The sequence below is a fragment of the Canis lupus genome, chromosome 25, assembly GCF_048164855.1.
Source record: "Canis lupus baileyi chromosome 25, mCanLup2.hap1, whole genome shotgun sequence".
Lineage (NCBI taxonomy): Eukaryota > Metazoa > Chordata > Mammalia > Carnivora > Canidae > Canis > Canis lupus.
This window is the reverse complement of record NC_132862.1, coordinates 43,027,071-43,050,047: the sequence shown is the minus strand read 5'-3', so window position 1 is coordinate 43,050,047 and position 22,977 is coordinate 43,027,071. Positions and strand designations below refer to the sequence as shown.

Genomic DNA, 22,977 nt, shown 5'->3' with positions numbered 1-22,977 from the left:
TGCCCATTTCATGATTGGATTGTTTGTTTCTTTGGTGTTGAGTTTAATAAGTTCTTTATAGATCTGGGAAACTAGCCCTTTATCTGATATGTCATTTGCAAATATCTTCTCCCATTCTGTAGGTTGTCTTTTAGTTTTGTTGACTGTATCCTTTGCTGTGCAAAACCTTCTTATCTTGATGAAGTCCCAATGGTTCATTTTTGCTTTTGTTTCTTTTGCCTTCGTGGATGTATCTTGTAAGAAGTTACTGTGGCCGAGTTCAAAAAGGGTGTTGCCTGTGTTCTCCTCTAGGATTTTGATGGAATCTTGTCTCACATTTAGATCTTTCATCCATTTTGAGTTTATCTTTGTGTCTGGTGCAAGAGAGTGGTCTAGTTTCATTCTTCTGCATGTGGATGTCCAATTTTCCCAGCATCATTTATTGAAGAGACTGTCTTTCTTCCAATGGATAGTCTTTCCTCCTTTATCGAATATTAGTTAACCATAAAGTTGAGGGTCCACCTCTGGGATCTCTATTCTGTTCCATTGATCTGTGTGTCTGTTTTTGTGCCAGTACCACACTGTCTTGATGACCACAGCTTTGTAGTACAACCTGAAATCTGGCATTGTGAGGCCCCCGCTATGGTTTTCTTTTTTAATATTCCCCTGGCTATTCGGGGTCTTTTCTGATTCCACACAAATCTTGAAATAATTTGTTCTAACTCTCTGAAGAAAGTCCATGGTATTTTGATAGGGATTGCATTAAACGTGTATATTGCCCTGGGTAACATTGACATTTTCACAATATTAATTCTGCCAATCCATGAGCATGGAATATTTTTCCATCTCTTTGTGTCTTCCTCAATTTTTTCAGAAGTGTTCTATAGTTTTTAGGGTATAGATCCTCTACCTCTTGGTTAGGTTTATTCCTAGGTATCTTATGCTTTTGGGTGCAATTGTAAATGGGATTGACTCCTTAATTTCTCTTTCTTCAGTCTCATTGTTAGGGTATAGAAATGCCACTGACTTCTGGGCATTGATTTTGTATCCTGCCATGCTGCCAAATTGCTGTATGAGTTCTAGCAATCTTGGGGTGGAGGCTTTTGGGTTTTAAGTAGAGTATCATGTCATCGGCAAAGAGGGAGAGTTTGACTTCTTCTTTGCCAATTTGAATGCCTTTAATGTCTTTTTGTTGTCTGATTGCTGAGGCTAGGACTTCCAGTACTATGTTGAATAGCAGTGGTGAGAGTGGACATCCCTGTCTTGTTCCTGATCTTAGGGGAAAGGCTCCCAGTGCTTCCCCATTGAGAATGATATTTGCTGTGGGCTTTTCGTAGATGGCTTTTAAGATGTTGAGGAATGTTCCCTCTATCCCTACACTCTGAAGAGTTTTGATCAGGAATGGATGCTGTATTTTGTCAAATGCTTTCTCTGCATCTAATGAGAGGATCATATGGCTCTTGGTTTTTCTCTTGCTGATATGATGAATCACATTGATTGTTTTACGAGTGTTGAACCAGCCTTGTGTCCCGGGGATAAATCCTACTTGGTCATGGTGAATAATTTTCTTAATGTACTATTGGATCCTATTGGCTAGTATCTTGTTGAGAATTTTTGCATCCATGTTCATCAGGGCTATTGGTCTGTAATTCTCCTTTTTGGTGGGGTCTTTGCCTGGTTTTAGAATTAAGGTGATGCTGGCCTCATAGAACGAATTTGGAAGTACTCCATCTCTTTCTATCTTTCCAAACAGCTTTAGTAGGATAGGTATGGTTTCTTCTTTAAACATTTGATAGAATTCCCCTGGGAAGCCATCTGGCCCTGGACTTTTGTGTCTTGTGAGGATTTTGATGACTACTTCAATTTCCTCCCTGGTTATTGGCCTGTTCAGGTTTTCTATTTCTTCCTGTTCCAGTTTTGGTAGTTTGTGGCTTTCCAGGAATGTGTCCATTTCTTCTAGATTGCCTAATTTATTGGCGTATAGCTGTTCATCATATGTTTTTAAAATCGTTTGTATTTCCTTGGTGTTGGTAGTGATCTCTCCTTTCTCATTCATGATTTTATTAATCTGAGTCTTCTCTCTCTACTTTTTAATAAGGCTGGCTAATGGTTTATCTATCTTATTAATTCTTTCAAAGAACCAACTCCTGGTTCTGTTGATCTGTTCCACAGTTCTGCTGGTCTCGATTTCGTTGAGTTCTGCTTGAATCTTTATTAACTCTCTTCTTCTGCTGGGTGTAGGATCTATTTGCTGTTTTTTCTCTAGCTCCTTTATGTGTAAGGTTAGCTTTTGTATTTGAGTTCTTTCCAGTTTTTGAATGGATGCTTGTATTGCGATGTATTTCCCCCTCAGGACTGCTTTTGCTGCATCCCAAAGATTTTGAACGGTTGTATCTTCATTCTCATTAGTTTCCATGAATCTTTTTAATTCTTCCTTAATTTCCTGGTTGACCCTTTCATCTTTTAGCAGGATGGTCCTTAACCTCCACGTGTTTGAGGTCCTTCCAAACTTCTTGTGATTTAGTTCTAATTTCAAGGAATTATGGTCTGAGAATATGCAGGGGACGATCCCAATCTTTTGGTATCGGTTCAGACCCGATTTGTGACCCAGTATGTGGTCTATTCTGGAGAAAGTTCCATGTGCACTTGAGAAGAATGTGTATTCAGTTGAGCTTGGATGTAAAGTTCTGTAGATATCTGTGAAATTCATCTGGTCCAGTGTATCATTTAAAGCTCTCATTTCTTTGGAGATGTTGTGCTTAGAAGACCTATCGAGTATAGAAAGAGCTAGATTGAAGTCACCAAGTATAAGTGTATTATTATCTAAGTATTTCTTCACTTTGGTTATTAATTGATTTATATATTTGGCAGCTTCCACATTCGGGGCATATATATTGAGGATTGTTAAGTCCTCTTGTTGGATAGATCCTTTAAGTATGATATAGTGTCCCTCTTCATCTCTCACTACAGTCTTCGGGGTAAATTTTAGTTTATCTGATATAAGGATGGCTACCCCTGCTTTCTTTTGAGGACCATTTGAATGGTAAATGGTTCTCCCACCTTTTATTTTCAGGTTGTAGGTGTCCTTCTGTCTAAAATGAGTCTCTTGCAGACAGCAAATAGATGGGTCCTGCTTTTTTATCCAGTCTGACACCCTGCGCCTTTTGATGGGGTCATTAAGTCCATTCACGTTCAGAGTTACTTTCGACAGATATGAGTTTAGTGTCATCATGGTATCTATTGAGTCCTTGTTTTTGTGGATTGTTCCACTGAACTTCTTCTTAAAGGGGAATTTTAAGAGGCCCCCTTAAAATTTCTTGCAGAGCTGGTTTGGAGGTCACATATTCTTTCAGTTCCTGCCTGTCTTGGAAGCTCTTTATCTCTCCTTCCATTTTGAATGAGAGCCTTGCTGGATAAAGTTTTCTTGGTTGCATGTTCCTCTCATTTAGGACCCTGGATATATCCTGCCAGCCCTTTCTGGCCTGCCAGGTCTCTGTGGAGAGGTCTGCTGTTACCCTAATACTCCTCCCCATAAAAGTCAGGGATTTCTTGTCTCTTGCTGCTTTAAGGATCTTCTCTTTATCTTTGGAATTTGCAAGCTTAACTATTAAATGTCGAGGTGTTGAACGGTTTTTATTGATTTTAGAGGGGGATCTCTCTATTTCCTGGATCTGAATGCCTGTTTCCCTCCCAGATTAGGAAAGTTTTCAGCTAGGATTTGTTCAAATACATATTCTGGCCCTCTGGCCCTTTCGGCGCTCTCGGGAACCCCAATTAAACGTAGGTTTTTCTTCCTCAGGCTGTCTTTTATTTCCCTTAATCTATCTTCATAGCCTTTTAATTGTTTGTCTCTTTTTTCCTCAGTTTCCCTCTTTGCCATCAACTTGTCTTCTATGTCACTCACTCCTTCTTCCACCTCGTTAACCCTTGTCGTTAGGACTTCTAGTTTGGATTGCATCTCATTCAATTGATTTTTAATTTCTGCCTGATTGGATCTAAATTCTGCAGTCATGAAGTCTCTTGAGTCCTTTATGCTTTTTTCTAGAGCCACCAGTAGCTGTATAATAGTGCTTCTGAATTGGCTTTCTGACATTGAATTGTAATCCAGATTTTTGTAACTCTGTGGGAGAGAGGACTGTTTCTGATTCTTTCTTTTGAGGTGAGGTTTTCCTTCTAGTCATTTTGCTCAGTGCAGAGTGGCCAAAAACAAGTTGTATTGGGAAAAGGAGAAAAAGAGAGGAGAGAAAGAAGAAAAGAAAAGAGAAAAAGAAAAAAGAAAAAAGGAAGAAAAAAAGAAAAAAAAGAGAAGAAAAAGAGAAAGAAAAAGAAAGAAAGGGGAAAAAAGGGGTGGGGGAAGCAAACAAATCAAAAAGCAAAAAAGAAAAAAATACAAAACAAACCACGGGGGAGTATCTTCTGCTTCTGTATACTTTAAGTCCCTTGACTTCCCCCTGAAACTTGTCCGTCCAGCTGGTCTTCTGGGGGAGGGGCCTGCTGTGCTGATTTTCAGGTGTTAGCACTTGGGGGAGCTGCTCTGCCCCCTGCCTGGTGCAGGGCTCGGTGGGGGTTGTTTACCCCGTGAGGCCCCAGGAGGAACAACCGCAGTGGCAGCGGCCAGCTCTGGAGCCTGTATTCAGCTCCCACAGTAACTACAGAGCTCTCCTTCCTCAGGGCCTGGAGGCTCCAGGGCGGGGCCGCTGATCTGCTCAGCTCGGGGCAGGAGCGTCCTTGCAGTCCTGGGCCCTCCCGGCCTCTGCCTGTCCCCGGGGGGAGGCCGGATCCTGGGCTGTGTCCCGGCGCCCTGTGCTCCGGGGCCTGCGTTGTTGGATTCGCGCTCCCACCTGGCCTCCTTTCTCCCAGATAATCCTAGATAAGCCAAGGAATAGCACTTGTGCTGGACCAGGAGTAAGGCAGGGATCAGAATCAGGCAGAGATGCTGGCAAAGCAAGAGGCTCATGCTGGATCAGATGCTAGGGCCTGGGAACTACCAGTCACTTTTTTTTTTTTTTTAAGATTTTATTTATTTATTCATGAGAAACAGAGAGAGAGAGAGAGAGGCAGAGACACAGGCAGAGGGAGAAGCAGGCTCCATGCAGGGAGCCCAACATGGGAGTCGATCCTGGGTCTCCAGGATCCCGCCCTGGGCCGAAGGCGGTGCTAAACTGCTGAGCCACCCAGGCTGCCCTACCAGTCACTTTTTGAGAGCACAAAGGATCTAAGTCTCACAAGCCCAAACTTCTTGTTTCAACGTGGAGCACCACCACACTGTCATTGCTACTACTTGCCTGCCACATACTTACGGGGATTTATACCCACTCTGATGAAAGATGGTTTGGGATGACTCCAGGAAAGAGTGTATTAGACAAGCCTCGGGAAATGAAGCATTAGGAAGGGCACAGGTGAAGACGGATGTCTCTGTCCTGTCACCCAGCCCAGCCTTACACAAAGAGAGAAGGACAACTGTAGGCAAGGGTGGACTTTCCCACAGGCCATGGACACTTGGGGTGGAGGTAGGGAGGTATTCCCTTTCTGTAGGGGTGGAGCAAAAAGAGCCCAGGAATACAGGACTTTGGGGATGGGAGGAAGGAGGGCAGGGGGCACCTGCCAGGTGGGAGAGAGTTGCATCCTGCAATCTGGAACATCTCTACACAAAGGCTAACCGGTATCCTAAAGTGGTGAGCCTCAGAGCTGGAAGTCCACCAGGCTCCACGCCAAGAGAATGGAAAACCCTGGGCCTCTCCAGAGGTGAGCTCCCTTTCCAAAGCCCCATTCAGGGAACTGGGACTGTTCACCTCCACATGCAAGAATCCGGTCTTGGTCTTTGTGTTTGTGAGCTTACCCTGTCTCCCAGGCATGGAGTCCGGGGACCCATTTTCTACCTGGATACCCATTTGCAAGTTCTCATCTATACACAGCTGGGCTGGTAACATTCATGTGGCTGGGACCTCCCCTACCACCACCCCCTTCAGCTGCAGTTTCCTAGAAATATGACTGCCCCAGGGTCAGGATTCAAACAGGCTCAATCCCAAGGGATAGCAGGGCAGGGCGGGTCTGGCAGCATTGGCACTTTAATGCCGCGCCCTGTCTCTCGTCTCCCAGGTTTTCACAGCGATCTATGTCTTTTAGTGCTCAGCCATACACCGTGTTGTGAACTGCCTTCAACAGGGTTGGGTTGGGAGTGGGGAGCAGAAGTCCTGCAAAGGCCCACGGCTTGTCCTGGCCACCACAGCAGAATCTTGGTGAACCAGATCCCCCGGTGCCTTCCCAGCCCCATGGAACCTCCAAGCTGCCGAGCTCGGTGCTCTCAGGCCCTCAAGGAGCAGGAATTGGACAGGAGTTCCACAGCCTCTGTCCCAGCTGAGATCACTCCTCTCCAGAAAGAAGGAAAACATCTCCTGGTGATTATGGGGGACTTGAAGAGAAGGGATGGAGAGGAACAAAGAGTAGACAGCTTTCTGCTCACTTTAGTTTCCAGTGGCATCCCAAACCCCAAGAGTTCAGTATGGCCTGTGGGGTCTCCACGCGCTTTTCCCAGTACTTAGCGGCCAGCAGGGGGCTGCCCCTGAGACTGAGATGGAGAGATAGAAGCAGAGAGCCAGAGAGCAGCCCTGTTGTTTTGTTTTCCATTCTCCACGTGATCTGCAGTACTTTTCCTCCTTCCCATTAGAAGTCCGCCTCCTCCCTACCATCCTGATGTGACCTACTTATCTACTCCCTTTAAAGGGAGGTACTCTGGAAGACATCCCAGTCCAGGGCGGTTCTGTCTGATTCTCAAAGAGACAAGTTGTCTCTTTAATAAGGGAACTCCAGAAGCTGTAAAATCGGGGGTAGGGGCCAGGGTGGTGAGGTAGTGAGTAGGTCAGATAAGGTTAGGGAGCCTGAGGAGCAAGGAGCGCGCTCAACGGCGGCATGGCTTTGGCCATCATGATGGATCCGTGCCATGACTAAGGGAAATAGGTTCTGGACCGAGCAAAGGGTGGTGGAAGCAACAGATATTGACTGCTGGAGAGAGTGTAAAAAAAAGAAATAAAAACAAAATTCCAGCTCTTGAAGGTTTCTGCCCTGAGTTCACTGAGCTATCTAATCTCCCAGCACTAGTTCCCTTACCTGTGAAATGAGGATAATAATTTTGACCACAGGAAATAGATGAAAAGATTAAATTCTTTACCCCAGCCCTGTTCCTTCCTAAAGAAAACCCAACCAGGTCTCAGAATATTGGCACAGAGGTGACAACGGCTGCCACTTGTTTATACGTACCTGTTCTGTGGGAGGCACTGTAGATATAGTTTAAATTCCATAAGGAGTGCATTATGCCCAATAAGGCATCTGAGGCTCAGAGAAGTTAAATCACTTATGCAAAGTTGCACAGCTAGCAAGCAACAGAGTGGAGGTTCACACTCATGACTGTCTGATTCAAGGGCGTGTGCTTAAACACACCTCCCCTGGACAGTAACGTCACCAGCCTTAATGAGAAAGGATCTGGCAAAACCCTTGTCCCCAAATCTCAGTAAATCTGGAGTGCTGAGTCAGATAGGGGCTGGAGGACTCAAACAATAATTGAGCTGTATAATGATATCATTTTATGCTAATCTTGGCACCGACGAGAGATTGTCTTGCAGTCTGGAAGTCTATAAACGCCTATCTGGTCTCTAGCCACTGGGCCTCCAGTCTGGCCTCCCTCCAATCCATTCTCCTCACTGTAGCCACAGAGAACATTTTCCTGCTTCTATCCTTGGTTCCCAGCTGCCCTCAGGATTCCATCCAGACCCAATGTGGCCACAGCCTATCTTGTCCTTAGTGGATCTGAGGCCTGGGAGGCCCTACTCCATTTGTATCAAATGTATTAAAATATACCCGTATCGTTCACTATATATCAATTTTTTAATGTAAAAAATTCTGAAAGGATTTTTAAAGACTTGAAGGTTGAAATGACTCATTTAAATGTTCAGTTTTCTTTTTTTTAATTTTTTATTGAAGTTCGATTTGCCAACAAAACATTCTGTTTTTATATGTAGATGCCAATACATTTTCTTCAGGTCTCAAATCTTTGGGGCCTTTGGAAAGCTCATGAGTAAGATACACATGGTATGTATGGGTGAAACAGCACTTGCTGCAGCCCCTGGCCACCTGCCATGCATGTCAGGCTTCTGTAAATACTGTTTCCTTGGGTTAGAATTGTGTTTCTTTTTCCAGAACTGTACCTGCTTATACCATTCCCCCTCTCCCTCAGTGCTCTGCAGTTTATTTATTTGACCTTAGTTCCTAGGTGCTTAACCTCTCAGCTTCCTTGTATATAAGATAGGAATAATGATACTTACTTCTTAATGCTTTTAAGAGGATAAAATCAGTTAACACACCAAAACCTTGCTATACAGAGTATGATTCATGCACCATCACAGGGGAGGTGGTTAGAAATGTAGAATCTCAGGACCTACCCCAGATGTACTGATCAGAATCCACCGGTTAACAAGATCCCCAAGTGACTGGAATGTTCATTTAAGTTTGGGGAGCACTGGATTACAGCACTCCAAACAATGCCTGCTCCATAATCAATACATGCTAGCCATGTTATTAGTATTGTTGTGTTTATTAAAGGTCAATTTTTTAAAAGATTTTTATTTATTCATGAGAGACACAGAGAGAGAGGCAGAGACATAGGCAGAGGGAGAAGCAGGCTCCTTGCAGGTATCCTGATTCAGAACTGGATCCCAGGACCCCAGGATCATCTGGGGACCTGAGCCAAAGGCAGATGCTCAACCACTGAGCCACCCAGGTGCCCCCAAAGGTCAATTTTTTATAGTTGTCTCCAGCTTCCCCTCTGACCCTACTTTTAACTTCCAAACTCTAGTTCAGTGCTTTTCAAGTGGAGCCTCTGCAGCACACTTGCATTCTGGGAGCTGGATGATGCCTGGCATTTCAGCCAAATGCTGAGGTTAGTCAAGACCTCTTTCCTACTCTCAGGTAGCCTCCCTCCATCTACAGAGGGAAATAGCTAAGGAAATCACAACAGACAGTGTCATAAGAATTACCAAAAAAAGGGATATAGGGGTGCCATAAGGGGCAGCTGGCCTATATTGTGGGGGCAAGGAAAGTGCTCTCCAATCTAAGACCTGAGGCTGCCTTCAGTGCTATTCCTCTAGGGTGTATTGTGTTAGAAGAAAAATACACTTTAACTTTTCTCAGGCAGGTGCTCTCTGCAGTGGACTGACTTGCTAGTAGAAAGGGGCCTGGAAATTCTGGGAAAACCTAGGCCCTTGATGTTTGCTGCCCCAAGCAAACAAGGGAACCCATAGGAGTTTGAGTGTAGACACTACTTGGCGTCCTGGTATGACCCCCCAGTCACTTAGAAAAGACCAATGGTTTCGTTGCAAACCGGACCTTCAGTAGTGGTGCAATTCTCTCGGAAGCTCGGTCTCCCCATTTCCAGAACTAGAATAGCGATACCCCCTCTACAGCCCGGGGGGGCGGGGGTGGATTGTGAGGATTGCTCCAAGGCACAAAAGTCAGGCTCCAGGCACACTGTAGGGGCGGGATCAAGTGTTCCTCCTCCGTGATCCGTGCGGCCGGCAGCGCGGTGGGCTCAGGCCCGAGGGCCGGGCCGGGCCGGATCTTCAGGACCCGTCAACACCCGAGTCCTTCAAATACCCTCCTCCCTTCCCTCCTCCCCACCCCCGGCTGCAGGCTGAGGTAGGCTGCGGGCGCGGGCTTGCACGGTCTCCCCGCAGCAGAAGCCGCCGCAGCTGGAGGGGACGGGTCCGTTCGGGCCACAGGTGCGCCAGGTCCGGAGGGAAGAGAAGGCGCCCTGGGAGGGGTCAGCCCACGACGGATGCCTGAAAGCCCCAGAACAGAGCGGGCAGTGTGGCCACGGGGAGCCTCGGGCAGCCGGCCTGCCCTTAAGAGGTGCGCTCGCGGGCGGGTGGATACTGCCTTCAGAAGGAAGACACCGCGGCCGCGAGGGCGGCCCGGGGGCGGCCGGCAGTCCCGCAGCCCGACCTGGCGGGAGGGGTCGGCGGAAGAGGCCGCGCGGCCAGGGGGCCTCCGATTGGCTGAGGGAGGCTCGCGCCGCGCGTAGGGCCGGGGGCGGGGCCGGGGGCGGGGCCGGTCGCAGGTCCGCTGACTCCCGCCCAGCCGGCCGCGAAGGGGGAAGCTGGCCGGAGGGCTCGCTTCGCTGTCCGGCCGCGGAGCCCGCTGGCGGTTGGTCTTGAGCTCTTGCTACGTGGCTGTCCGTCTTCCTTCTCCAGCGGAAGGCCGAGGGCCGTCCTCGCCGGCTGCTGAAGCAAAACAACCCCGCCCCGCCCCGCCCCGCCCGGCCCGGCCTGGCCTCGGCTCCGCTCGCGACGGCCGGTCGGCTCGGGTCCGGGGGGCCGAGGGGCCTCTTCCTGCGCCGGGTCCCGGGCGCACTTGCTGCTCGCGGTGGGTGGAGCGCGGTCGGGGCCATTTCGGTTCCTTCTTGGCCTGGAGTCCATGGCTTCCTGCCGACTTTCCCCTAGGCTTCCCTTAGGTTAATAATAGCTACGTTCTCTGAGCACTTACTTTGTATCTAGCAGACACTTTGCATATTTATTTTTATAGTTCAAGGCGACTTTGTAGCTATCATTCACCCCAATTTCAGAAGTTCGCAGAAGTTAACTTGCCGAATGTCACAGCCCGCAGGTCGTTCCACGGGGATTCACATCCTATAGGCGTCGGAGCCGTCGCTGGGCACGTCCCCCTGTCGTGCTCCCCGGCTCAGGCCTTTGCCAGGAGCGTGCTGAAGTCTGATGATGGGCAGCTAAAGTCTGCCCTAAAGCCACATTGTCTTCAAAGACATTTTTTGGGCCGGACTAGGAAACAACCTAACTCTGGGGCAATATAGAAAAGATGCCTCTAGAACCTGTCTCTTTAGCACAGAGATATAATCAAACCTAGTGATGCGGAATTCTTTCCTGACTTCCATGAGAGGGATCCTGGCTTGGGGCGCATTCCTCCCCCCTTGCACATACCCCTTCCTCTCCCCTTCATCCTGCCGAGAAAGAGAAAGAACAAGCCATTGAATTTGTCCAAACCTCTCCAATTGGAGCTCACCTGTAAATCGAGCATAAATAAAACCAATCTTGAGAAGGGGAAAGTGAGGCACCCTTAGCAACTCAATACAATCACTTTCTGGTGCTCAGAGTGCTTGAGAACGACAACAGTGCCCCTGGTCCTATCCTCATCACCCCATAGTAGACACACCTCATGTCCTCCTTCTCAGAGGGTAGGACTGTTCAAGAAGGTGGACGCGGTAGCTTTGAAAGCCAGAGAACATTATACGTGGAAGACAAGATTTTTGTTTTGATGAGACATCAGTAAGGCAATGGCTGTTTATTATTTTAAACGAGTAAAAGCAAAGCGTCGAATAATTCCACCTTGTAAAGATAATTACAGAAGAGAAAAGCCTGAAACCCACCTGGAGGACCTATACTTGAAGATCCGTAGACACACAGCATGCAAACAATTTATGAAGAACACTTCTCACCCCCATTTCCAACCTACAGCCCTCCACTCCTCTGGACTGAAATTGGAACAAGGTTGCAGGACAGAGAGGGAGGGCGGTGGGGATGATCCTTTTTTAACATATGAGTAAACACAATACAAACAGGTCCTTTTTTAAAAATAAGGAATACCGGGGGTGCCTGGGTGGCTCTGGTCATGATTCCAGAGACCCAGATGGAGCCCCACATTCTCTGGTCTCCTTGCTCAGTGGGGAGTCTGCTTCTCCCTCTCCCCCTGCTCCTTCTAGTGCTCACACACACACTCTCTCTCAAATAAATTTTTTAAATCTTTTTTTAAAAAAACACAAGGAATACCCTTAAAAAGGGAGGATAAGTTACTAACTAGTTGAGCACAGGAGATCCTGGAGCTGTTAAAAGGGAGCTCTGAGCAGAGCTGTTCCTCTAGGGTGTATTGTATTTGAAAGAAATACATTTTAACTTTTCTCAGGCCAGAAGCCCTGCTACCTACTGTTTTCTAAAGCTTCAGTTTCCCCGTTCGGAAAATAAGGACTTTGGGTGTGAGGGTTCCTAAGCTGCCCCCAAGTTTGGAAACTCCTAATTCTGCAATACCCTGATATTTTCATTAAGTGATGTTCAACTCCTCCATCTCAATAACATGTTAATCATCTGACTGACTGCTCAGCTTTCCTGCTTTATGAGATCATCACTGCCAGTTCCAAGTGCATTTGGCTGCCAGAGAGCAAACATTCCATGTGTGAACTGGGGATACATATTGCTGTGATAATAGGTCTGGCAAATTTGAAGCATGCTGATTTAATCTGAAATAGCACAATGCTCCAACACACTATTGAGGACCTGGGCCTGGGGCAAAGCTTCCTAATTTGCTTTCAGGTGGCATCCGTCATAATGGCTCAGGGCTTTGAGAAGGTAAAATATAACTTCCCATCGTCAGTTATCCAGTCCACAACCCACCTTGCGTCAGGTAAGATTCATTACACCTGGACAACCATCAGGCTTGCCTACCAAGCTGAGGTTCCACCTGGTCTGATCCACAGTTGGCTCTACCACGGTCCTCAGGAGGCACTGTGGAAATCTATGTATATTGCATGACTAAATACAGACATGGCAAATAGTCATGATCTCTCAGTAACATCCCACACATAGTTTCCAGAAGGCATCAGTAGCTCCTTATAGGTACCTCAAAACATCAAATCCATAGATGAGGCCCATAGGTTAAGGTAGGGAATGGGCTTCTTTTTTTTTCTTTGCAGGTTAATTCTCACACAGTGTTCTGAGTGCCATCGTTCAGATGTAGAAACACAGAGAAGGTAGGAAAGGGCTGGGGAAAGGGGTACCTTGATTGAACAGCTTTTGCATAGTGGTAAAGAATATAAGGTCTGGAGCTAGACTGTTTGGGTTCAAATCCTGCATCTTCCACTTCCTTGGTGTGCTAACTTAAAGCAAGTTACTTAACATCTCTGTGCCTCAGGTCCTTATAGAACTATCAATCATATAGAGCACTAAGAACATTGCTCCACGTTAGTGCTACCTAAATGTGACATTATTGCAGCAAGTCCCATGTTAACTGCCTTACACTTCTTTTTGAAAAGGAAGTTACTGAGTTCTACTCCACTAGTTATAACAATGTCTGTGACCAGGGGTATATGTGAGGAAGGATATAAACAGATATATGGACCAAACCCTTGTTTCTTCTACTAGGCCCTTCCGCATAGAGGGTTTCATCCCGTACCTGAGAGCTTTTTCTTTTTTTGACACCTTAATATGAATTGGAAATCTCTCCATGTCAGAGTATGTAGATCCACTTCATTCTTTTTAACTGCTGTGTGATATTACATAATATGAACATAGGATAGATTATTTACACATTCCCCTATATTTCTTGTGTACCTCATGTTTACTGTGTACAGTACAAGATGTGGGAGGAAGCATAGGTGGTAAAGTAGCAGAGAGTGTAGTTCTCCAAGAAGCTGGTGGGGAAATTTGGGACTTAGATGAAATAATCACAGACTAATAAAAGAAGGTATATAATAAAATATTAAATGGAATTCAAAACTAAGGGTCAATGCTTGTCATTGAATAGGAAATAGCAATACATTGTATAGAACAATGGAGCCTAGAGCCTGCCCCTCCTGGCAGCTTTGGCTGGGATGGAGAGAGGAAATTCACCCATAAGTCCTTAGTTCTTCCAGCCTCATTGAAAAATGACTCAGGACAAGAAAGACAAGTCTACGTTCCCTTAACAAGCTGCAACACAGCAGCACACTAGTGTCTCAGCTAGATGTGGAATGCAGCAGGGCTACATATTCTCTTGCCACTTGTCAGGCATGTGGACAGCACCTCCCTAGAGCAGTGCAGACATTTGTTCTCACCTCCAGTCTCTGGTAGAGTCTCATATTGTTCTTCTTGAATCCCAAGTGGTGCAGATAAATTCTTTAAGGCACAGTGACTTGACTCAAGGAACCCAAATAAGAACTCTTTTTTTTTTTTTTTTTTTTTTTCTAAGTACGTTCCACATCCAGTGTGGAGCCCAGCACGGGACTTGGACTCATAACCCCCAAGATCAAGACCTGAGCTGAGATTAAGAGTCAGATGCTTAACCAACTGAGCCACACAGGTGCCCAGAGAACTTCCTTTCTTGAGATCCTCAGTCCTTTGTTTGGCTCTGCTTCCTTGGGAAGGATTCACAGGGTTGTGAGAACAGTTGCCCTATGAGGCTGAGGTAGACATTCTGTGGTTAGGTATTCATAAGCTTTAGCCAAAGCTGTACTTTTGGCTAAAGTACCCCACCCCTAAGCACTAATTTCCTCCTAAACCAGTAACACCTACCTGGTTGCCACAGAGAATTAGATTGTGTCAAAATCCATACTTGATTTATCTTCCTTTTGCAAGTCCCTACCTGGCATCATTTTAATACCTTGGTTGGGAATAAACCTTTTGACTATCCTCGACCACTTGTTTTTTTGGTTTTTTGTTTTTATCCTTGACCACTTGTACTTCCATGCTTGCCTTTCTGTCTTTATTGATGAGATTGTCAATAGTCAACTAATAGAAAAATATTTATTAGGCACCTGCTATGTATTTAACTCTGTACAAAGCATAGGGTTGGGGATGCTGGTGGAGGGAGAGTTCTAAGAAAAGTGATTTGGGTCATCTGGGTGGCTCAGTCGATTTAAGCATCTGACTCTTGATCTCAGCTCAGGTCTCGATCTCAGGGTCATGAGTTCAAGCCCCACATTGGGCTCTAACACCAGGTGTGGAGACTACTAGAAAAAAGAAAAGTGAGACATGGTCCAGCTTTTGGGGACTAAAATCACTGATACACACAAGAACACAATAGAGTAGATCCTGAAACAGTCAAGGTAGACAGCACAGACCCTATGTGCTTTGAGAGAGCAGAGAAGCAACGTTGGAAGAAAATGGAGGGCTCAGTAAAGAGTTGCTATTGTCAGGAGCATCTCTTCTCACCTCCCAAATACTCCATGCCAGTTTCTTCTGGCAACCCTAGGGAGTGAGTTCAGGAAAACAGGATGATCCAATGTGGCAAACACTAACATTTTACTCGTGGATTCACAGAAAGTCAGTGTTTCCCTGATCATTTGGGAACCAACATTACTAGACTATATTTTTCCTGTAATATTTTATTTTCCAAACCAAGACAATGAATATTTGTAAACTCTTCCCCTACATTCATCAATTTTGCTACATTTACTTTACCTCTTACTATAAATGCATCCTCTTACCTTTTAGAAAGAAAGTTGCAAATATCCTCCCTAAATACTTCAGCATATATCTTCTAAGAAGGGCATTCTCCTGCCTAGCCCCAATATCATTATCACTCTGAAGAAATTTCACATTCATATACAGTTTATATTCACTTTTCCCAATTGCCACACAACAATGCCCTCTAGAGCTCTTATACAATCAAGGATTAGTCATTGCATTGGGTGTCTTTAACCTGCAACAGCACTCTACTCTATTTTTTGTTCTCTCATCATCTAGACATTTTTGAAGAATGCAGCTGAGTCATTCTGTAGAATGGCCCACAATTTGTTTTTTTCTTTTCAAATTTTCTATTTAAATTCTAGTTAGTTAACATAATTGTGCAGTTATGCTTTCAGGAGTAGAACTCAGTGATTTATACACTTACATACAACACTTACATCACTTATGTACATCACATACTCACTTGCATGCATCATATACATCACATATAACACACAAATCATATACATCACTTACATACAACATCCGGTGCTCCTCATAGTAAATGCCCTCTTTAGTACCCATCACTCATTTAGCCCATCCCCCACCCACCTCTGCCCATCAACCCTCTGTGTGTTCTCTGTTAAGAGTCTCTTATGATTTAAAAAAAAAGTCTCTTTGTGGTTTAATTCCTTCTCTCTTCCCATCCTACCATATGTTCATCTGTTTTGTTTCTTAAATTCCACATATGAGTAAAATCATATGGTGTTTATCTTTCTCTGACTGATCTGTTTCACTTAGCATAATACACTCTAGCTCCATCATGGTGTTGTGAATGGCAAGATATCATTCTTCTAGATGGCTGAGTAATATTCCGTTGTATATATATACCACATCTTCTTTATCCATTTGTCAGTCAATGGACATTTGAGTTCTTTCTGCGTTTGACAATTGTTGATAATGATGCTATAAATATTGGCGTGCATGTACACTTTTGAATCTGTATTTTTGGATCCTTTGGATAAATACCTAGTAGTGCAATTGCTGGGTCATAGGGGAGTTCTATTTTTAACTTTTTGAGGAACTCCCATACTGTTCTCCAGAGTGGCTGCTCCAGTTTGCATTCCCACCAACAGTACAAGAGGGTTCCCCTTTCTCCACATTCTCACCAATGCCTATTGTTTCTTCTGTTGTCATTTTTAGCCATTCTGACAGGTGTGAGGTGGTATCTCATCACGGTTTTGATTTGTATTTTCCTGACAATGAACAATGTTGAGTATCTTTTCACGTGTAAAGATTTTTAAAAATTATTTTTAAGTAATCTCTACACCCAACTTGGAACTCAAACATAATTCCAAGATCAGGATTCACGTGCTCTACCGACTGAGCCAGTCAGATGCCCTTGAATGACTCATAATTTGGGTTTGCCTGATTATTTTCTCATGATTGAATTCAGGTACTATTTCTTTCTTTTAACAAATTATTGTGGTAAAATATCTGTACCATGAAAGTTAGCATTTTGACCACATATAAGTGTATAATTCAGTGGCATTGAATACATTCATAATATTGTATAACCATCACTACTGTCTATTTCCAGAATGTTTTCATCATCCCAAACAGAAATTAGATACCCATTAAACAATAACTCCCCAAATCCCCTACCCCCAGCTCCTGGAAACCATCATCCTACTTTCTATCTCTATGAATTTTCCTATTCTAGGTATCTCATTTAAGTAGCATCTTACAATATTTGTCCTTTTGTGACTGGCTTATTTCACTCAGTATAATGTCTTCATGGTTCATCCATGTCATAGCCTGTGTCCAAATTTCCTTCCTTTTTAAGGCTGAATAATATTTCTTTGTATGTATATACCCCATTTTATTTATCCACTCATCTGCTGACAGACAAATAGGTTGTCTCTAACCTTTCTTTGTTTTTAAAGATTTATTCATTTATTTGAGAGGGAAAGAAAGAAAGAGTGAGCACAAGGAGGGGGGAGAGGGAGAGGGAGAAGCAGGCTCCCCATTGAGCAGGGAGTCTGACACAGGGCTCAATCCCCCCCAGGATTATGATCCGAGCTGAAGGCAGATGCTTAGCCTACTGAACCACTCAGGTGCCCATCAATATGATTTTGACTTGCATTTCTCTAATGATTGATAATGTTGAGTCTCCTTTTATGTACTTCTTGTCTTCCTTGGATAAATGTCTATTCAGGTTGTTTGCATTTGAGTTGGTTTTTGCTGTTGCTCTTCTTTAAGTTCTAGTTCTTTTCATATTTTGGATATTAATTCCTTATTAGATACATGATTTGCAAATATTTTCTCTCATTCTGTGAGTTGTTTTCACTCTCTTGATAATATCCTTTGTACAGAAGTTTTATTTTTTTAAAGATTTTATTTATTTATTCATGAGAAACACAGAGAGAGAGGCAGAGACATAGGCAGAGGGAGAAGCAGGATCCCTGAGGGGATCCTGATGTGAGACTCGATCCCAGGACCCCGGGATCACAGACCTGAACCAAAAGCAGATGCTCAACCACTGAGCCACCCAGGTGCCCCTGTACAGAAGTTTTAATTTTGATGACCTCCAAATTGCATTTTTTTCTTTTATTGTCTGTGCTTTAGGTGTCATATCCTAGAAATCATTGCTAAATTCAATGTCATGAAGGTTTTCCCTTATGTTTTCTTCTAAGAGTTAGAGATAGTTTTAGCTCTTAAGTTTAGGTCTTTGATCAATTCTGGATTACATTTTGTATATGATGTAGATAAGCATCCAATTTCATTCTTTTACATGTGGGAATATCCTGTTTTCTTAGCATTTGTTGAAAAGACTGCCCTTTCCTCATTGAATAGTTTTCATACCCTTGTCAAAAATCAATTATTTCTGGCTTATTATTTATTTTTTAAAAAATATTTTATTTATTTATTCATAAGAGACAGAGAGAGAAGCAGAGACACAGGCAGAAGGAGAAGCAGACTCCATGCAGGGAGCCTGATGTGGGACTTGATTCCAGAACTCCAGGATCACGCCCTGAGCCAAAGGCAGACACTCAACCACTGAGCCACCCAGACATCCCTCTCTGGCTTATTGTTTCTGACTCTCGATTCCATTGGTCTATATGTCTTCCTTATTCCATTTTAAGAGGCATATAGTTTGTTCCAAACTCTTTTTTTTTTTTTTTTTTTTTTATTTATGATAGTCACACACAGAGAGAGAGAGAGGCAGAGACATAGGCAGAGGGAGAAGCAGGCTCCATGCACCGGGAGCCCGACGTGGGATTAGATCCCGGGTCTCCAGGATCGCGCCCTGGGCCAAAGGCAGGCGCCAAACTGCTGCGCCACCCAGGGATCCCCAAACTCTTTCTTATCCTTGTACCCACTCCACCAAGGAGGGTATAAGGAGGAAAAATCTTAAATGCAAAAGAATTAATTAATGCTATGGTGCCTTGGATTTGAATGCTAGGAAGACCACAACATTCTGGAGGTGCCCAATTTTCAGACTAGCATTCAAACTGTCAGTTTTGAGCAAGCATTTTATTCTATTTTGAGCCTATCCCTTACTATCTTAGGCACAACCATTCTTTACATTTTTTTCTTTGTGTTACCAAACTTAGAGGACCCAAATATGTTTGCAAGTTATGCTGTCTTGAAATCCCACGTGATGGGAATGAGACTGATTCTGTGTGTGCATTCAGCCTTTAACTCATGGAAGAAAAATTGCTATTAATCAATGGTTATTCATTGAGCACAATTTATGGGGAACACTGTAACAAAATTTATATCCATGTAGCTTCCAGTGTAATCAGGGAGGCAAATATATATATATATTCATAATATTGTATAACCATCACTATATCCATATATATATGGATAATTACCTAGAGATGGGAAAGATGAGAAAGGAAATAGTTGGCAAATTCTCCAAACATGGGGTCTTTCAGGGATATTTAAAGAGGAAGAGTAAATTCATATTCAGGGTTGAAGGAGAATACTGGGTATTAAAACGAAGGCAGGAATGAATAAGCTATCTGGGGACAGTGAGAAGGCCAGCCCAACTAGATCAGAGGGTGTGTGTGTGTGGCAGAGTGGATAGGTGGGGTGGGGCTAAATTACGCAAGATTTTTAAATAACCAGGCAGAGGAGTGTGCACCTGATTTAGTAAGACAGTAGGATACCCTTTAAAGTTCTTAAATGACATGATTAATTTTTTTAAATAAAGGATGGTCGTGGTACTGTTTTAGGTAGATTTGTCCAGTGGGGGATGTGGGGTGGGTTTTTAGAGAAGAGGAATTGAGAATTGATTCACTTATCGTAGGACATCCTGGAAAGAAATGTTGTAGATCTTTGCCCCAAGTTCAATGTCAGATCGAAGTGTGTTTCAGAACCCTTGTTAATTGAAATCCACTGTTAGAAAATGCACTGGATCTAAAAATCCTATAAGATCTTGCCCAAGTTCAAGTAGACTCACTAATCTTCCTGTTAATGGCATAAAATTTCCACTCTTGGAAATGGTTTGGTTTGGCACTCTCCCCAGATTGCCTCACTGTGGTGCCATGTTTCCAAAGCTACCAAGCTATGGGCAGGGCTGTAATTTCAGTTTCCTCATATTCACAAAAGGTCAAGTTTTCTAAAGCTTAGTAGATCAACTAGAATTTGTGTTGAAAAGGCACAAAAACTGGGGACCATGAGAGCTTTCTCCCCACCTCCATTGCCCTAGGTGCTCAGCAGCACCCCGCTGCTCTCCTACAACAGCTGAAGATTGTGATGCATACAAGTGGTCCAAGCCACTCAGTCCCAGACAGGAATGTGGAGCTGTGCCAGTTGATATTTTGGGGGTCACAGGAAAAGAGAAGGTAGGCAGGAAGTGTTTCATGGGCTAAAATCATGGGATATGCAAGGACACCCTGTGAACATTCCAGAGCTCAGTGCTAGAAAATGGCATATGAAGAACCATTAGGCTGATTTCCCCTGTGGTCAGAGGTTGGCTGCATTTTTATCCTCCCTCCTGCCTGAACACTCCCGACACTGGAATTTCTTCAGATGGCTACTGTGTGTGGTTTTCAACCAGGACAAACAGAAAAAGGGGGGGAGGGGGAAGAGAGAGAGAGGGAGAGAGAGAGAGAGATTTGTTTTCCTGTCTGTTTTTGCTGAATGGAATCTCTGATTCTACTTACTGGTCCTGCCTTGGACCCCCTGGGGCTGATTAGGACTGTAAACTCTGAGCACACAGAACTCCTAGCTTTACTAACTTCTCTTCCATACCCTGAGCCTGAGTACATCCTTCATCCTTCTCCTCACCCCCAGCGTCCCTTCCATCTACAGGGAATTCTGCAGCCAATTCCCAGCTAAGATTCCACCCACAAATTGCTATTTCAGCTGAACTTGACCAAACTTGAGCACCCTTACGAAATATTTTGGGCTTTCTCACAATCTAGTTACTTTCTCATCTGCAGGCCTTTCTGGTATAATTTTGAGGTGGTGAAAAAAATCTCCCCTCATTTTAAGGGACATATAGTAAGCTCGGCCCCCTAAGGGCTGTTGCAGAAATCTGGAGTTCTGCCCTATTTATAACTAATTCCAGCCTTCCAGGAGTTTTGGTATAGGATTTAGGATTTCTCAAAACCTTTCTGCTTTGGTGTTTCGTTTTTCACCTTCTTTTCCCCCTAGCCCCTAACTGAACATGGGGTGAGGAGCAGGAGAAGGGATTGTGGATCACTGTGATTAAAAAACAAAACACACGGACAACCCAAGGAGAGTCTTGGCACTTTCCGTTTCTAATCCCAGGGAGCAGGAGGTAGAAGCAACTCTCAGGTGAGTAAATTTGCAGATGTCCATGCATGTCTGGAACATTCCCCAAGGGTCATTAGAGACTGCCCAGCGGGGGTGTGAAGGCTAGTCTTCCGTTTTGGTTTTCTTTTGTCCAGAGAGCATCCTGTTCTGTTATATACATATCCACTGCTATCCCTGAATTGCTAGGTGGAGTACAAGACTCAAGTACCTGGCCTGGCATTGGGTTAGGAATAGAAAATGAGCTGGGAGAAAAAAAGAAAAGAAGAAAGAAAAAGAAAAAAAGAAAAGAAAAGAAAAAAGAGAAAGAAAGAAAGAAAAGAAAGAAAGAAGAAAGAAAGAAAGAAAGAAAGAAAGAAAGAAAGAGAAAGAAAGGAAAGAAGAAAGAAAGAAAGAAAGAAAGAAAGAAAGAAAGAAAGAAAGAAAGAAGAAAGAAAGAAAGAAAGAAAGAAAGAAAGAAAGAAAGAAAGAAAGAAAGAAAGAAAGAAAGAAAGAAAGAAAATAAGCTGGGAAGACCCTGGTCCCAAGCCTGTGACAGGCTGTTCTGAGTCCTCCTGACAAGCCCTCTGCACTTGGCTTCTCCTTCTTCCCCTCCAGAGCCCAAAGGCTCAACCCCTTCCTCACTCAACGGTTGAAGACATTTTACAATATTTTCGAATGCACCCTTAATCCCTGCACTTATCTAAGAAGCAGCTCTTCCCCCTCCAGAACATTAGGCAGAAAGCTGACCCCCTTCCTTCTCCCGGGGCGGGGGGCTCAGAAAGGAGCTTCTGGCTGGTGCACACACAGAACTAGAGTCCCTGCTGTCCCAAAAGCTTCACTTCAGTTCCTATCCTCTGGTAACTCCAAGATTGAGTGAAATTTTACCAACCTGCTTCCCATTCCTTCCTTAGGAGACTGAGAATGCGCTGGGGGCCACCTGCCTGTAAGGCAACTTTTTTTTCCATTTTACAGAAAATGATGAGCACCTGAAAAGCAAGTTTCTGAAATGCAAATCCCCAAGGGGGACAGCCCTTCCACCCCATCGGCTTTTCCCGTGGGAAAAGCCTGCATTTGGCAGGCTGTATGTATGTATTTGTTTGTTTATTTATTTATTTAATTTTTTAAAAGTAAACTCTACCTTCAACATGAGGCTCGAACTCATGATCCTAAGATCAAGAGTCGCATTGCAGGCTATACTTAGAAGTAGCTTTCCTGCTTGTAGGAAGCAGCAGCCCACTCCAGCTATCATTATGACTGAAGAGTCATTTTCTTTCAGAAACTTGCTTTTTACTGGTTGTATATGACCTGTCTACTAGCTGTGTGAACTTGGGCAAGTTCCTTAACAACAGCATCTGCCTCATAGTACTATTATTATGACAACTAAATGCAAAGTGTGGCAGACTAGGGACTGGCATATATCATAGAAGTATTACTGGGATGATGGGCTTTTTCCTCTCCTTGGCTGTAAAATGAGGAAATGCTCATAACTGTTATGTTGGTCATTCTGCACTGGGACAGGAAGAATGTCCATTGTGTGCGAACACTCACTGTAAGTGCCTTTCTGAGGACAGGCAGAGGAAAGGAAAGACCTGGCTCCTACCCTCTGGGAGGGGAAGAGACTCCTCAGAGGGTTTCTCTGAGAATATGGACCGGGAAAAAAATCTGCACCCTGCTTTCCCTTGTGGAAAATGTCATGACACTGAGGACTGTCAGAGGCCCAGGGACTGGGGTCACTTCTCCAAGCCTGGGGATGGAAGAAAGCTGGGGAGGGATCCTGCAGCCTCTACGAGCTCAACCTCCATCCTTGGACTGCAGCTCCCTGTCTCACGGACTGGCCTGTCTCTGTGGACATCGTCTGGCCCAGGTCACACCACCAGTCTCATGTCTTAAGTTTCTCTGTAGTGGAAAGTAGCAATGTGGTTGGTTAATTATATTCTCCCCAAAATATTTGAGCACCAAAAAAAAAAAAAAAAGTGTGTGTATATATATATATATATATATATTTGAGCACCTGTTTTTTTTTTTAAAG

The 22,977-nt window shown here is 44.3% G+C and overlaps 1 protein-coding gene and 1 long non-coding RNA gene across 4 annotated transcripts in view; both read left to right on the top strand.

Annotated features, from left to right (window-relative positions):
• The window catches only part of NINJ2 (ninjurin 2), an 84,943-nt gene that overhangs the window by 7,265 nt on the left and 54,701 nt on the right, over positions 1 to 22,977 (top strand). The window contains exons 1-2 of one of the 3 annotated variants that reach the window (XM_072799473.1): positions 19,844 to 20,032; positions 20,847 to 20,990. The exons of the other annotated variants lie outside the window; for them this stretch is intronic. The gene's annotated coding sequence lies outside the window, so the exon portion shown is untranslated. Of the gene's footprint in view, positions 1 to 19,843; positions 20,033 to 20,846; positions 20,991 to 22,977 lie in introns of those variants that run through there. 3 annotated transcript variants of the gene reach the window in all.
• The window catches only part of LOC140617684 (uncharacterized), a 35,410-nt gene continuing 33,790 nt past the window's right edge, over positions 21,358 to 22,977 (top strand). Inside the window, exon 1 of the long non-coding RNA XR_012017865.1 lies at positions 21,358 to 22,812. This is a non-coding gene — a long non-coding RNA (uncharacterized lncRNA). The remainder of the gene's footprint in view (positions 22,813 to 22,977) is intronic.